Source organism: Ostrea edulis, chromosome 9, assembly GCF_947568905.1.
Source record: "Ostrea edulis chromosome 9, xbOstEdul1.1, whole genome shotgun sequence".
In the NCBI taxonomy this organism is placed as follows: Eukaryota; Metazoa; Mollusca; class Bivalvia; order Ostreida; family Ostreidae; genus Ostrea; species Ostrea edulis.
The window spans coordinates 1,832,878-1,851,330 of NC_079172.1; the positions used below are offsets into that span (position 1 = coordinate 1,832,878).

General features: G+C 38.9%; 1 long non-coding RNA gene across 2 annotated transcripts in view; it reads left to right on the plus strand.

Moving 5' to 3' along the window:
* Positions 1-11,347: 11,347 nt before the first annotated feature.
* The window catches only part of LOC125671215 (uncharacterized), an 11,271-nt gene continuing 4,165 nt past the window's right edge, over positions 11,348-18,453 (plus strand). Inside the window, exons 1-2 of one of the 2 annotated variants that reach the window (XR_008798331.1) lie at positions 11,348-11,485; positions 17,587-17,642. This is a non-coding gene — a long non-coding RNA (uncharacterized LOC125671215). Of the gene's footprint in view, positions 11,486-16,113; positions 17,643-18,453 lie in introns of those variants that run through there. The other variant, XR_008798332.1, reaches the window with a different exon arrangement.

The following is an 18,453-nucleotide window of genomic DNA, read 5'->3' on the forward strand; positions in this document are numbered from 1 at the left end:
CTACAACTTGCACATCTACAAATGGCATTGAAGCATTGTACAAATTCTCAAGTCTATCAGATAAGCCATATAGGAGAAGTGTTCACAAGGTATTTTAACATCCTCCACCCCTTTTAGATCCACTATATCTTTTAGGAAAAACTTTGGATCCTCCCATTCCGACAATATGCACATCTACAAATGACAATTAAGCATTGTACAAAGTTTCAAGTCTATCCAATAAGCCATATGGGAGGAGAAGAGTTCATAAGCTATTTTACATCTTCCACCCCTCTTAGATCCACTATAACTCTTAGAAAAACAATTGGATCCTCCCGTCCCAACAATATTCACATCTGCAAATGACAATGAAGCATTGTACAAAGTTTCAAGTCTATCTGATAAGCCATATAGGTGGAGAAGCGTTCACAAGATTTTGTGACAGAAGGAAGGACGGACAGAAAGTACAAATACAATATGTCTCCTCCTGGAAGAGGGAAGATATAATTATATGAGTGCATGTTTATATACACACAGCACTAAACATAACTTAAAGTAATTCCACCCTCCTATGATGTCATCAGATTTTGCAAAATCAATGATTTATTTAGATTTATGCATGATAGGAACATAAATTTTGTTAGTCTTTTCCGATAGTTATTGTAAAAAAAACCAACCTGTTAAAACAAGAGGTACTGTGAGCAATGCTCACTAAAAATACCCCTCGCTTACCCCAATCTCCTAAAGGGTGTTGGAAATAGGTAAAACTTCAGTATTATGATCCAAAAGGTATCTAGGAACACAGCATCTCCATGCGATGAAAAAAGCCGTTAAAGAATTTAAATGGAAACCATATTGCTACTTTGATGTCCAGTGCGCGTGACCTTTGACCTTTTGACCCCAAAATCGATAGGGAACATCTTCATCCCATGGGTAGTCCATATATATGATATGGTGACGGTAGGTGGAAAGGATAATGCTTTAGAGCCCGGAAACCATTGCGTCTACAGACGGACGGACAGACAGACTGACAACCCGATTCCAGTATACCCCCCCCCAACTTGTTGCGGGGGGTATAATAAACTATTTCAAAAGTTTAAGTTATAGATGAACAATCAATGATACGATTTAAATCAAAATAGATGTGTGTAACATTTCACTATAAAGAGTTGTATGAAAATGTGATTTGTGGAAATAAATAATAATGCTATAATTCTAATTAGAGGCCTGTGATCTTAATCACATCCTAATTAGTGTTAGAGTCAGCCCCCTGAACTGGAGCATATCCTAATTAGTGTTAGAATCAGGCCCGTGAACTGGATCATATCCTAATTAGTGTTAGAATCAGGCCCGTGAACTCAATCACATGCTAATTAGTGTTAGAATCAGGCCCGTGAACTCAATCACATGCTAACTAGTGTTAGAATCAGGCCCGTGAACTGGATCATATCCTAATTAGTGTTAGAATCAGGCCCGTGAACTGGATCATATCCTAATTTGTGTTAGAATCAGGCCCGTGAAGTCAACCACATGCTAGTTAGTGTTAGAATCAGGCCCGTGAACTGGATCATATCCTGATTAGTGTTAGAATCAGGCCCGTGAACTGGATCATATCCTAATTAGTGTTAGAATCAGGCCCGTGAACTCAATCACATTTTACTTAGTGTTAGAATTAGGCCCGTGAACTCAATCAAATTTAATTAGTGTTAGAATCAGGCCCGTGAAGTCAACCACATGCTAGTTAGTGTTAGAATCAGGCCCGTGAACTGGATCACATTTTGATTAGTGTTAGAATCAGGCCCGTGAACTGGATCATATCCTAATTAATATTAGAATCAGGCCCGTGAACTCAATCACATGCTAATTAGTGTTAGAATCAGGCCCGTGAACTCAATCACATGCTAGTTAGTGTTAGAATCAGGCCCGTGAACTGGATCACATTTTGATTAGTGTTGAATCAGGCCCGTGAACTGGATCACATGCTAATTAGTGTTAGAATCAGGCCCGTGAACTAAATCACATGCTAATTAGTGTTAGAATCAGGCCCGTGAACTCAATCACATTTTAATTAGTGTTAGAATCAGGCCCGTGAACTGGATCACATTTTGATTAGTGTTAGAATCAGGCCCGTGAACTGGAGCATATCCTAATTAGTGTTAGAATCAGGCCCGTGAACTCAATCACATGCTAGTTACTGTTAGAATCAGGCCCGTGAACTGGATCACATTTTGATTAGTGTTAGAATCAGGCCCGTGAACTGGATCATATCCTAATTAGTGTTAGAAGCAGGCCCGTGAACTCAATCACATGCTAGTTACTGTTAGAATCAGGCCCGTGAACTGGATCACATTTTGATTAGTGTTGAATCAGGCCCGTGAACTGGATCACATGCTAATTAGTGTTAGAATCAGGCCCGTGAACTCAATCACATGCTAATTAGTGTTAGAATCAGGCCCGTGAACTCAATCACATTTTAATTAGTGTTAGAATCAGGCCCGTGAACTGGATCACATTTTGATTAGTGTTAGAATCAGGCCCGTGAACTGGAGCATATCCTAATTAGTGTTAGAATCAGGCCCGTGAACTCAATCACATGCTAGTTACTGTTAGAATCAGGCCCGTGAACTGGATCACATTTTGATTAGTGTTAGAATCAGGCCCGTGAACTGGATCATATCCTAATTAGTGTTAGAAGCAGGCCCGTGAACTCAATCACATGCTAGTTAGTGTTAGAATCAGGCCCGTGAACTGGATCACATTTTGATTAGTGTTAGAATCAGGCCCGTGAACTGGATCATATCCTAATTAGTATTAGAATCAGGCCCGTGAACTCAATCACATGCTAATTAGTGTTAGAATCAGGCCCGTGAACTCAATCACATGCTAGTTAGTGTTAGAATCAGGCCCGTGAACTGGATCACATTTTAATTAGTGTTAGAATCAAGCCCGTGAACTAGATCATATCCTGATTAGTTTTAGAATCAGGCCCGTGAACTCAATCACATTTAATTAGTGTTAGAATCAGGCCCGTGAAGTCAACCACATGCTAGTTAGTGTTAGAATCAGGCCCGTGAACTGGATCATATCCTAATTAGTGTTAGAAGCAGGCCCGTGAACTCAATCACATGCTAATTAGTATTAGAATCAGGCCCGTGAACTCAATCATATGCTAATTAGTGTTAGAATCAGGCCCGTGAACTCAATCACATGCTAGTTAGTGTTAGAATCAGGCCCGTAAACTGCATCATATCCTGATTAGTGTTAGAATCAGGCCCGTGAACTCAATCACATCCTAATTAGTGTTAGAGTCAGGCCCGTGAACTCAATCACATCCTATTTAGTGTTAGAGACAGGCCCGTGAAGTGGACCATATCCTAATTAGAAGCCCATGAACTCAATCACATCCTAATTAGAACCCTGTGAACTCAATCAAATCCTTATTAGTGTTGATTCTGTACCTCCAATTACAAAAGATTTTTAATATGCATCTCGGGTACGAGTTAATACTAGGCCTTTAGTAAAAACGAAAGTAAATTGTATGACGTATGCAATTTGTGTGTGTTTGAGTTCACGGAACTTCCGATTGTATCAGTTCACGGGCTTTTTACCACGATTTTTATTGTTTGTAAATTTATATGAAAATGTGGTGTTTTGAATCGTGCTATTATTATTTTTTCGATATAAAGCGTGCTTTGGTGATTATTTTGTATCGAAAGTGCAAAAAGCCAGATATGCATATTCCCGTTAGAGATTTTCGCGCCATTAGTCTGTGACGTCATACGTGTCAATCGCAGTGAAGCGAGAAAGCATGAAAACATTTAAACAAGTTGTGAACAGCACATACTGCAGGCTATTGATACAAAATGGAGAGATTCAACAGTTACAAGTCCCATTATATTGTGTTGTACAGTATACAGCTGTGATAATCAGCACAAAAAGAAAAGTTTCTTTACTTTTACCAATGAGGCAAGTCGGGAGAAATTTTGTGAGCTTAGAACTAAATTTAGAAATACTTCAAACCAACGGAAAACCATCTCAATGACGAACTTACATATTGTATTCTAACCCATTTAATTCCTGATATCGACATTTCTGTTTACAAATTAATAGGCTCGTTGTCCTTCAGACTGGACATAATCAGAGGTTGCCTTCAGTTTGAGAACTCTTATAGCCTACCAGGTATTGAGGCAATCATTGAAGTCGCCGCGGGTCTGGCACCCACAGAAATTTCTGTGTAGCATACACTTTTTATATATATGTACAGTTCTTTGATTTCATATTCAACGATTTAACCCCCCCCCCCCCATTTACGAAATGACTACACGGTCTATCAGACTATCCCTACCCCCCCCCCCCCCCGATTAAAATAGTAAGAAAATGAGAAAGTCGAAAAAATGCCAGTTAATAATCGTCAAGAATGCTGAAATATGGCGGCTTTATTTTAAAAAATGACGGTGCGTGCCAACGTAGTGAGAAAAAAAATTGCAACAATATAATGAATGACAGACCGCCATCCCCCCCCCCCCCATTATTTTTTAAAGTAATGAGAGGGACGATTATAAGGTAGAGGTTACGACTATTGGCCCCATCCCCCCCCTCTTTTTCTCTCCCACCCTCTTAAACACACACTATACGATTTGAGAAGTCGATAGATTTTCATCAGATTGGTAATTATAAAAGCCGGTTGCCTCCCCCTTCCCCTTTGAAAAATAAAATTATAAATTAAATCGATATCGGTAAATCGACTGTTTCCTTCGACACATTGTAGGTCAATGCATCAATTTAATTAAAAGCAAATTTTTCTACCTTCTCCAGTGTAACGGTTAGAGAAGAATTTATTTTAATTAGATCAGCATTGGCAAGTTGCAAAGATAAAAAAAATTACAATATAACGATTTATAAGAAAAAGAAATTATATCACGGGTTCGATTTTGTGAAAAGGTTCACCCCCCCCCGGGAAAAAAATTCTGGATCCGCGCCTGCTAACACTCTACATATACAGACCTCTAATGCTTTAAAAATAACATGATCTACAGGGGAACACAGTCAAAATGTTTGCAAACGAAATGTGTCATTCAGATATTTACCAAAAGTTTCCCTTCTGTGAGCGGGCAGGGGCGTAGCTAGGACTGTTTCAATGTGTAGGCACGTGTGATGAAACTAAAGAAACTAAACCGAGACGCGATGCGCTGAAGGGTTAGGTACAGGAGGGGGTGACCCCTTCTCGCTGGGGGTGGGTCGCGGGGGGTAATCCTCGATTGATTAAATATTGTTTCATGCCCCTCTCGAGAATATTTCACTTATATGGAGACGTCACCACTGCCGGTGAAGGGCTGGAAAATTTAGGCCTATGCTCAGCGCTTATGGCCATTGAGCAGGGAGGGATCTTTATCTTGCCATACCTACTGTGACACGGGACCTGGTTTTTGCGGTCTCATCCAAAGGACCGTCCCATTTAGTCACCTCTTACGACAAGCAAGGGATATTGAGGACCTATTCTAACCCGGATTCCCACGGGATACCACGAGAAAATTTTTGAAATATTAGGACTCGTTTGCACTACTCTGAGCATCAAAATGATTGCAATAGACATTAAATATTGCACAACTTTTGGAAATTTTAAACTGTTAAGTTGGAGAGCGAGTCATTGTGATCACCAAAGTTTAAAAAAATATATATAAACATTATGTAGAATATGTTATAAAAAGAAAAGGTCCGACAGCATAATTTTATATCCGATTTTAAATACTAGAAATATATATGTTTATTTTGCAGACATTTATGGACAAAAATGTGTTTTGAAAGTAAAGGGAAAACATGTGTAGGCACGTGCCTACTGGAGCCTAAAGAAGCTACACCCCTGGCGGGATCTCCGTCCGAGTGGTCAATGTCGATGTAGTATTAGGCTAATATAAATGTTTGCTGAGGGAATTTCTTTAAGATTTGGCTCAGCGGCAGGTTCAAATATGTATGGCGGAATCTTAAATACTAACGGGATGTCATCGATGTCAGAGCATTAATTATCCATTCCGTATAATTTATGACTTTCAATAGAATATATTCACACACATATACATAGCTGCTGCAGCACATTGACACGTATGACGTCATGACGTATCACGTGACTAGATAGCTCATTAGTGACGATTTGAGAAGCAGAAGCTTTGAATATATGCAGATAAAATGCATGTGATTATTTGGCAAATAGATATTGTTTAAATTGAACCTGATCAAAGCATGAACATTACAATAGATATATTGTTTAAATCACGGGCACTGGAAGTTAATGTAAATATATAGTATGTGCATGTATAAAAAAGGAGGGGGGGGGGGGGGTCCATACCAAATGTGGATATATTTTTATACATGCACATACTATATATTTACATTAACTTCCAGTGCCCGGGGTTTAAATTGAACCTGATCAAAGCATGAACATTACAAAATTTAATCTGTACATACATGAAGCTGCGCTCGCTCAAACGGTAGCACCGTCACCATATTAATTTAACAAATGATTAAAAAGGAACATACCACACAGAAAATAGCTAGCGCAATCATGACTGAATTTGTTTACCGTTCAGGATTCAAAGCGAAAGAAAAAGTTACAATGCGCATGCGCAACTCTGTAGCAGGGAGCTGCCGAAAGTTGAATTTGAAAACATGTGCTTGTAGGTCACGTGACTGCAGTTTAGTAACATTATAAGCAAGTGTGAGTTAACGATGTTTATTTTTATGTCTGTTTATCAATAGTGTTTAAGTTTAGAGACATTGGAACAATTCTAGTCACAGTATTATAGCGAGTAAGCATAATAGTCAGTTATTTACATGGGACTATCACTTATTTTTCCCGCATTTTCCACATCCGGGTTCTTTCAAAATGGCTGCGCCCATGTATTTGTTATTGTTTAGCAACTGGGCTATTTTCTGTAATGTTCGATTACCGTCATAGTTTATACTTTCAGTCAAATGATTTCATAGTTCATTTATTCAATGCTACAGTGTTCTTGATGTGAATTCAGTCAGTTGAGGACATGTTTTACTGTGTAGTAGTTGGAATGCCATTTGCCCCTAACCATTGAACATGTCATTTGTCACTAGGCATTGAAACTGAGATTTATGTTTGTGTTGACTTAAGACAATTTAATTTGTATGCAAGTCGCCTCGATATCAATAAAGATTGTTGACATCAGTTCTCTCTCCTCTTTCCAGACTCTAGCTCATAACAGTTCCTGATTCATCCGGGTAACATAAACATAATCCCACTCATTAAATATATAAACATAATCCCACTCATTGAATTTTTACACATAATCCCACACATTGAATTTTTACACATAATCCCACTCATTGAATTTTTACACATACTCCCACTCATTGAATTTTTACACATAATCCCACTCATTGAATTTTTACACATAATCCCACTCATTGAATTTTTACACATAATCCCACTCATTGAATTTTTACACATAATCCCACTTATTGAATTTTTACACATAATCCCACTCATTGAATTTTTACACATAATCCCACACATTGAATTTTTACAGATAATCCCACTTATTGAATTTTACACATAAGCCCACTCATTAAATTTAAAAGGATCCATAACCAGACTAGTGTATTATTTTGTATGTCGATGTGTACATCTCTCTGTCAGTTACAGTATACTACTACAGACTTGTACCCGCTCTCTGTATGTCGATGTGTACATCTCTCTATTACAGTATACTACTACAGACTTGTACCCGCTCTCTGTATGTCGATGTGTACATCTCTCTGTCTGTTACAGTATACTACTACAGACTTGTACCCGCTCTCTGTATGTCGATGTGTACATCTCTCTGTCTGTTACAGTATACTACTACAGACTTGTACCCGCTCTCTCTAAGTCGATGTGTACGTCTCAATGTCTGTTACAGGTGAGATTTAAATCTTTACGTCGTTCCCCATAATCTCACTCATTAAATGTTTACACATGAGTAGACAATTTTACTACGATAGGCATGATCCAACGACAGGGGTCGAAATTAACTTTTTCTACCACAGGCTAATTTTAGCCTGTGGGTAAAAAATCCACAGGCTAAAATGAAAACCTACAAGCTAAAATAAAAATAATGAAGCAGTGCTCTTTTTTATATATATTTTTTAATCAATGATTGTCCCCATCATTACTGAGCCTAGAGGGTCAACAGGCAGCGTTTGGACAAGACACTATGTTACGTAAGTCATATGGTGCAATGTCTAGGTCTCTTGATTATCGCACCTCTAACAGTCTAATCCACAACTTGTTTACCGCAGGTCTAGATCCAGTCTTCCAATTTCATGCCACATCAGGGTTGTCACTATAGTGATTTTTTAAAGCGAATACAGGACTCATGGTTTTATAAGCAGCACGATCACGAGTCCTATGACTTTTTTGATAATCGTCTACGCGGTGAGAAATGCACCTGTGTCGTCACTACAACCCCACCTCAATATGACAATAAATTTAGATAGGACATTCTCATGATTCCGATAAAAATAACTACCGGAAGACTTGGTAAAACATAGACTCCGATATTTTTTGTAGATAAATGAATAACAAAAACATCATACTTGGAATTATTCAATTTAATCACCCCTATAGGTGAACAGGACTCATGGCACATGTCGATATGCGATGTCCGATCTCTAAAGGGTTTTTACCACGATTTTTAATGTAATTAAAATCAGAAGGAGTAACCTTAATAAAGCACGTTTCTGCTGTTATATTGTTTCGTTACTCCCAATAATTGATATAAGCATGCATTTTATCTGCATATATTCAAAGCTTCTGCTTCTCAAATCGTCACTAATGAGCTATCTAGTCACGTGATACGTCATGACGTCATACGTGTCAATGTGCTGCAGCAGCTATGTATATGTGTGTGAATATATTCTATTGAAAGTCATAAATTATACGGAATGGATAATTAATGCTCTGACATCGATGACATCCCGTTAGTATTTAAGATTCCGCCATACATATTTGAACCTGCCGCTGAGCCAAATCTTAAAGAAATTCCCTCAGCAAACATTTATATTAGCCTAATACTACATCGACATTGACCACTCGGACGGAGATCCCGCCAGGGGTGTAGCTTCTTTAGGCTCCAGTAGGCACGTGCCTACACATGTTTTCCCTTTACTTTCAAAACACATTTTTGTCCATAAATGTCTGCAAAATAAACATATATATTTCTAGTATTTAAAATCGGATATAAAATTATGCTGTCGGACCTTTTCTTTTTATAACATATTCTACATAATGTTTATATATATTTTTTTAAACTTTGGTGATCACAATGACTCGCTCTCCAACTTAACAGTTTAAAATTTCCAAAAGTTGTGCAATATTTAATGTCTATTGCAATCATTTTGATGCTCAGAGTAGTGCAAACGAGTCCTAATATTTCAAAAATTTTCTCGTGGTATCCCGTGGGAATCCGGGTTAGAATAGGTCCTCAATATCCCTTGCTTGTCGTAAGAGGTGACTAAATGGGACGGTCCTTTGGATGAGACCGCAAAAACCAGGTCCCGTGTCACAGTAGGTATGGCAAGATAAAGATCCCTCCCTGCTCAATGGCCATAAGCGCCGAGCATAGGCCTAAATTTTCCAGCCCTTCACCGGCAGTGGTGACGTCTCCATATAAGTGAAATATTCTCGAGAGGGGCATGAAACAATATTTAATCAATCGAGGATTACCCCCCGCGACCCACCCCCAGCGAGAAGGGGTCACCCCCTCCTGTACCTAACCCTTCAGCGCATCGCGTCTCGGTTTAGTTTCTTTAGTTTCATCACACGTGCCTACACATTGAAACAGTCCTAGCTACGCCCCTGCCCGCTCACAGAAGGGAAACTTTTGGTAAATATCTGAATGACACATTTCGTTTGCAAACATTTTGACTGTGTTCCCCTGTAGATCATGTTATTTTTAAAGCATTAGAGGTCTGTATATGTAGAGTGTTAGCAGGCGCGGATCCAGAATTTTTTTCCCGGGGGGGGGGGTGAACCTTTTCACAAAATCGAACCCGTGATATAATTTCTTTTTCTTATAAATCGTTATATTGTAATTTTTTTTATCTTTGCAACTTGCCAATGCTGATCTAATTAAAATAAATTCTTCTCTAACCGTTACACTGGAGAAGGTAGAAAAATTTGCTTTTAATTAAATTGATGCATTGACCTACAATGTGTCGAAGGAAACAGTCGATTTACCGATATCGATTTAATTTATAATTTTATTTTTCAAAGGGGAAGGGGGAGGCAACCGGCTTTTATAATTACCAATCTGATGAAAATCTATCGACTTCTCAAATCGTATAGTGTGTGTTTAAGAGGGTGGGAGAGAAAAAGAGGGGGGGGGGATGGGGCCAATAGTCGTAACCTCTACCTTATAATCGTCCCTCTCATTACTTTAAAAAATAATGGGGGGGGGGGGATGGCGGTCTGTCATTCATTATATTGTTGCAATTTTTTTTCTCACTACGTTGGCACGCACCGTCATTTTTTAAAATAAAGCCGCCATATTTCAGCATTCTTGACGATTATTAACTGGCATTTTTTCGACTTTCTCATTTTCTTACTATTTTAATCGGGGGGGGGGGTAGGGATAGTCTGATAGACCGTGTAGTCATTTCGTAAATGGGGGGGGGGGTTAAATCGTTGAATATGAAATCAAAGAACTGTACATATATATAAAAAGTGTATGCTACACAGAAATTTCTGTGGGTGCCAGACCCGCGGCGACTTCAATGATTGCCTCAATACCTGGTAGGCTATAAGAGTTCTCAAACTGAAGGCAACCTCTGATTATGTCCAGTCTGAAGGACAACGAGCCTATTAATTTGTAAACAGAAATGTCGATATCAGGAATTAAATGGGTTAGAATACAATATGTAAGTTCGTCATTGAGATGGTTTTCCGTTGGTTTGAAGTATTTCTAAATTTAGTTCTAAGCTCACAAAATTTCTCCCGACTTGCCTCATTGGTAAAAGTAAAGAAACTTTTCTTTTTGTGCTGATTATCACAGCTGTATACTGTACAACACAATATAATGGGACTTGTAACTGTTGAATCTCTCCATTTTGTATCAATAGCCTGCAGTATGTGCTGTTCACAACTTGTTTAAATGTTTTCATGCTTTCTCGCTTCACTGCGATTGACACGTATGACGTCACAGACTAATGGCGCGAAAATCTCTAACGGGAATATGCATATCTGGCTTTTTGCACTTTCGATACAAAATAATCACCAAAGCACGCTTTATATCGAAAAAATAATAATAGCACGATTCAAAACACCACATTTTCATATAAATTTACAAACAATAAAAATCGTGGTAAAAAGCCCGTGAACTGATACAATCGGAAGTTCCGTGAACTCAAACACACACAAATTGCATACGTCATACAATTTACTTTCGTTTTTACTAAAGGCCTAGTATTAACTCGTACCCGAGATGCATATTAAAAATCTTTTGTAATTGGAGGTACAGAATCAACACTAATAAGGATTTGATTGAGTTCACAGGGTTCTAATTAGGATGTGATTGAGTTCATGGGCTTCTAATTAGGATATGGTCCACTTCACGGGCCTGTCTCTAACACTAAATAGGATGTGATTGAGTTCACGGGCCTGACTCTAACACTAATTAGGATGTGATTGAGTTCACGGGCCTGATTCTAACACTAATCAGGATATGATGCAGTTTACGGGCCTGATTCTAACACTAACTAGCATGTGATTGAGTTCACGGGCCTGATTCTAACACTAATTAGCATATGATTGAGTTCACGGGCCTGATTCTAATACTAATTAGCATGTGATTGAGTTCACGGGCCTGCTTCTAACACTAATTAGGATATGATCCAGTTCACGGGCCTGATTCTAACACTAACTAGCATGTGGTTGACTTCACGGGCCTGATTCTAACACTAATTAAATGTGATTGAGTTCACGGGCCTGATTCTAAAACTAATCAGGATATGATCTAGTTCACGGGCTTGATTCTAACACTAATTAAAATGTGATCCAGTTCACGGGCCTGATTCTAACACTAACTAGCATGTGATTGAGTTCACGGGCCTGATTCTAACACTAATTAGCATGTGATTGAGTTCACGGGCCTGATTCTAATACTAATTAGGATATGATCCAGTTCACGGGCCTGATTCTAACACTAATCAAAATGTGATCCAGTTCACGGGCCTGATTCTAACACTAACTAGCATGTGATTGAGTTCACGGGCCTGCTTCTAACACTAATTAGGATATGATCCAGTTCACGGGCCTGATTCTAACACTAATCAAAATGTGATCCAGTTCACGGGCCTGATTCTAACAGTAACTAGCATGTGATTGAGTTCACGGGCCTGATTCTAACACTAATTAGGATATGCTCCAGTTCACGGGCCTGATTCTAACACTAATCAAAATGTGATCCAGTTCACGGGCCTGATTCTAACACTAATTAAAATGTGATTGAGTTCACGGGCCTGATTCTAACACTAATTAGCATGTGATTGAGTTCACGGGCCTGATTCTAACACTAATTAGCATGTGATCCAGTTCACGGGCCTGATTCAACACTAATCAAAATGTGATCCAGTTCACGGGCCTGATTCTAACACTAACTAGCATGTGATTGAGTTCACGGGCCTGATTCTAACACTAATTAGCATGTGATTGAGTTCACGGGCCTGATTCTAATACTAATTAGGATATGATCCAGTTCACGGGCCTGATTCTAACACTAACTAGCATGTGGTTGACTTCACGGGCCTGATTCTAACACTAATTAAATGTGATTGAGTTCACGGGCCTAATTCTAACACTAAGTAAAATGTGATTGAGTTCACGGGCCTGATTCTAAAACTAATCAGGATATGATCTAGTTCACGGGCTTGATTCTAACACTAATTAAAATGTGATTGAGTTCACGGGCCTGATTCTAACACTAACTAGCATGTGATTGAGTTCACGGGCCTGATTCTAACACTAATTAGCATGTGATTGAGTTCACGGGCCTGATTTTAATACTAATTAGGATATGATCCAGTTCACGGGCCTGATTCTAACACTAATCAAAATGTGATCCAGTTCACGGGCCTGATTCTAACACTAACTAGCATGTGATTGAGTTCACGGGCCTGCTTCTAACACTAATTAGGATATGATCCAGTTCACGGGCCTGATTCTAACACTAATCAAAATGTGATCCAGTTCACGGGCCTGATTCTAACAGTAACTAGCATGTGATTGAGTTCACGGGCCTGATTCTAACACTAATTAGGATATGCTCCAGTTCACGGGCCTGATTCTAACACTAATCAAAATGTGATCCAGTTCACGGGCCTGATTCTAACACTAATTAAAATGTGATTGAGTTCACGGGCCTGATTCTAACACTAATTAGCATGTGATTGAGTTCACGGGCCTGATTCTAACACTAATTAGCATGTGATCCAGTTCACGGGCCTGATTCAACACTAATCAAAATGTGATCCAGTTCACGGGCCTGATTCTAACACTAACTAGCATGTGATTGAGTTCACGGGCCTGATTCTAACACTAATTAGCATGTGATTGAGTTCACGGGCCTAATTCTAATATTAATTAGGATATGATCCAGTTCACGGGCCTGATTCTAACACTAATCAAAATGTGATCCAGTTCACGGGCCTGATTCTAACAGTAACTAGCATGTGATTGAGTTCACGGGCCTGATTCTAACACTAATTAGGATATGCTCCAGTTCACGGGCCTGATTCTAACACTAATCAAAATGTGATCCAGTTCACGGGCCTGATTCTAACACTAATTAAAATGTGATTGAGTTCACGGGCCTGATTCTAACACTAATTAGCATGTGATTGAGTTCACGGGCCTGATTCTAACACTAATTAGCATGTGATCCAGTTCACGGGCCTGATTCAACACTAATCAAAATGTGATCCAGTTCACGGGCCTGATTCTAACACTAACTAGCATGTGATTGAGTTCACGGGCCTGATTCTAACACTAATTAGCATGTGATTGAGTTCACGGGCCTGATTCTAATACTAATTAGGATATGATCCAGTTCACGGGCCTGATTCTAACACTAACTAGCATGTGGTTGACTTCACGGGCCTGATTCTAACACTAATTAAATGTGATTGAGTTCACGGGCCTAATTCTAACACTAAGTAAAATGTGATTGAGTTCACGGGCCTGATTCTAAAACTAATCAGGATATGATCTAGTTCACGGGCTTGATTCTAACACTAATTAAAATGTGATTGAGTTCACGGGCCTGATTCTAACACTAACTAGCATGTGATTGAGTTCACGGGCCTGATTCTAACACTAATTAGCATGTGATTGAGTTCACGGGCCTGATTTTAATACTAATTAGGATATGATCCAGTTCACGGGCCTGATTCTAACACTAATCAAAATGTGATCCAGTTCACGGGCCTGATTCTAACACTAACTAGCATGTGATTGAGTTCACGGGCCTGCTTCTAACACTAATTAGGATATGATCCAGTTCACGGGCCTGATTCTAACACTAATCAAAATGTGATCCAGTTCACGGGCCTGATTCTAACAGTAACTAGCATGTGATTGAGTTCACGGGCCTGATTCTAACACTAATTAGGATATGCTCCAGTTCACGGGCCTGATTCTAACACTAATCAAAATGTGATCCAGTTCACGGGCCTGATTCTAACACTAATTAAAATGTGATTGAGTTCACGGGCCTGATTCTAACACTAATTAGCATGTGATTGAGTTCACGGGCCTGATTCTAACACTAATTAGCATGTGATCCAGTTCACGGGCCTGATTCAACACTAATCAAAATGTGATCCAGTTCACGGGCCTGATTCTAACACTAACTAGCATGTGATTGAGTTCACGGGCCTGATTCTAACACTAATTAGCATGTGATTGAGTTCACGGGCCTAATTCTAATATTAATTAGGATATGATCCAGTTCACGGGCCTGATTCTAACACTAATCAAAATGTGATCCAGTTCACGGGCCTGATTCTAACACTAACTAGCATGTGGTTGACTTCACGGGCCTGATTCTAACACTAATTAAATTTGATTGAGTTCACGGGCCTAATTCTAACACTAAGTAAAATGTGATTGAGTTCACGGGCCTGATTCTAACACTAATTAGGATATGATCCAGTTCACGGGCCTGATTCTAACACTAATCAGGATATGATCCAGTTCACGGGCCTGATTCTAACACTAACTAGCATGTGGTTGACTTCACGGGCCTGATTCTAACACAAATTAGGATATGATCCAGTTCACGGGCCTGATTCTAACACTAATTAGGATATGATCCAGTTCACGGGCCTGATTCTAACACTAGTTAGCATGTGATTGCGTTCACGGGCCTGATTCTAACACTAATTAGCATGTGATTGAGTTCACGGGCCTGATTCTAACACTAATTAGGATATGATCCAGTTCACGGGCCTGATTCTAACACTAATTAGGATATGCTCCAGTTCAGGGGGCTGACTCTAACACTAATTAGGATGTGATTAAGATCACAGGCCTCTAATTAGAATTATAGCATTATTATTTATTTCCACAAATCACATTTTCATACAACTCTTTATAGTGAAATGTTACACACATCTATTTTGATTTAAATCGTATCATTGATTATTCATCTATAACTTAAACTTTTGAAATAGTTTATTATACCCCCCGCAACAAGTTGGGGGGGGGTATACTGGAATCGGGTTGTCAGTCTGTCTGTCCGTCCGTCTGTAGACGCAATGGTTTCCGGGCTCTAAAGCATTATCCTTTCCACCTACCGTCACCATATCATATATATGGACTACCCATGGGATGAAGATGTTCCCTATCGATTTTGGGGTCAAAAGGTCAAAGGTCACGCGCACTGGACATCAAAGTAGCAATATGGTTTCCATTTAAATTCTTTAACGGCTTTTTTCATCGCATGGAGATGATGTGTTCCTAGATACCTTTTGGATCATAATACTGAAGTTTTACCTATTTCCAACACCCTTTAGGAGATTGGGGTAAGCGAGGGGTATTTTTAGTGAGCATTGCTCACAGTACCTCTTGTTTTAACAGGTTGGTTTTTTTTACAATAACTATCGGAAAAGACTAACAAAATTTATGTTCCTATCATGCATAAATCTAAATAAATCATTGATTTTGCAAAATCTGATGACATCATAGGAGGGTGGAATTACTTTAAGTTATGTTTAGTGCTGTGTGTATATAAACATGCACTCATATAATTATATCTTCCCTCTTCCAGGAGGAGACATATTGTATTTGTACTTTCTGTCCGTCCTTCCTTCTGTCACAAAATCTTGTGAACGCTTCTCCACCTATATGGCTTATCAGATAGACTTGAAACTTTGTACAATGCTTCATTGTCATTTGCAGATGTGAATATTGTTGGGACGGGAGGATCCAATTGTTTTCCTAAGAGTTATAGTGGATCTAAGAGGGGTGGAAGATGTAAAATAGCTTATGAACTCTTCTCCTCCCATATGGCTTATTGGATAGACTTGAAACTTTGTACAATGCTTAATTGTCATTTGTAGATGTGCATATTGTCGGAATGGGAGGATCCAAAGTTTTTCCTAAAAGATATAGTGGATCTAAAAGGGGTGGAGGATGTTAAAATACCTTGTGAACACTTCTCCTATATGGCTTATCTGATAGACTTGAGAATTTGTACAATGCTTCAATGCCATTTGTAGATGTGCAAGTTGTAGGGACAGGAGGATCCAATTGTTTTCCTAAGAGTTATAGTGGATCTAAGAGGGGTGGAAGATGTAAAATAGCTTATGAACTCTTCTCCTCCCATATGGCTTATTGGATAGACTTGAAACTTTGTACAATGCTTAATTGTCATTTGTAGATGTGCATATTGTCGGAATGGGAGGATCCAAAGTTTTTCCTAAAAGATATAGTGGATCTAAAAGGGGTGGAGGATGTTAAAATACCTTGTGAACACTTCTCCTATATGGCTTATCTGATAGACTTGAGAATTTGTACAATGCTTCAATGCCATTTGTAGATGTGCAAGTTGTAGGGACAGGAGGATCCAATTGCTATCCTTAAAGTTAAAGTGGATCTGAGGGGTGTAGGGTATAAAATAGTTTGTGAACGTTTCTCCTCCTATATGGCTTATCAGAGTTCATGTCTATCTTCCTGCCCATGCTTTCTCCTCCATACTATTCAATACATTAAGGGGGATGTTTCCTATATTTTACGAATTAATTGGTTGATTGACAACAAACTTGGTACACTTGTACAGCATATATAAGGAGTAGATGACCCCTATTGATTCTTAGGTCACATGGTCAGTCCACTCTTGACATAGGAAGGAATTGTCTGCTCAATATTTTGAATTGGTGTAACTACTATCAATTAAATGAGGCACGGGTATAACCCTTTCAATTTTGCAACTTGGGGTCATATGTGTTTTAGAAACATCTCTTGTGTTGTATTATATGAATTACAGTTTTTAGTGTGCTCAGTTTAGAGAATAGCATAAAAGTATTTGATAATTAAATATCTTGCAGATTGGCAGTTTACTCCATGCACCGACAGGAATGATAAACTGTGATATTCGTAAATGGTGAGCATTTATATTTTTAGCTCACCTGAGCCAAAGGCTCAAGTGAGCTTTTCTGATCAAAATTTGCCCGTTGTCTGTCGTCGTCGGCGTCATAAACGTTTTACATTTTCGACTTCTTCTCAAGAACCGCTGGACCAATTTCAACCAAACATCCCACAAAGCATCCTTGAGTGAAGGGCTTTCAAGTTTGTTCAAAAGAAGGGTCATGTCCCTTTCAAAGGGGAGATAATCACAAAAATGCAAAAATAGGGTGGGGTCATTAAAAAATCTTCTAATCAAGAGCCACTCGGCCAGAAAAGCTGAAATTTACATGACAGCTTACTGGCATAGTACAAATTCACGTTTATTAAAATCATGGCCCCTGGGGGTTGGATGGGGCCACAATAGGGGATCAAAGTTTTACATACAAATATATAAGGAAAATGTTTAAAAATCTTCTCAAGAACCACTGATCCAGAAAAACTGATATTTACATGAAAGCTTTCTGACATAATGCAGATTCAAGTTTGTTCAAATCATGGCCCCCGGGTGTTGGATGGGGCCACAATAGGGGATCAAAGTTTTTACATACAAATATATAAGGAAAATGTTTAAAAATCTTTTTCTCAAGAACCACTGAGCCAGAAAAGCTGATATTGACATGAAAGCTTCCTGACATATTTCAGATTTCAGTTTGTGAAAATTATGGCTCCCATGGGTAGGATGGGGTCACATGGGGGATCAAAGTTTTGCATACAAATATATAGGAAAAATCTTTAAATACATATGTATGAGCCAAAGTGACTCAGGTGAGTGATGTGGTCCTTGGGCC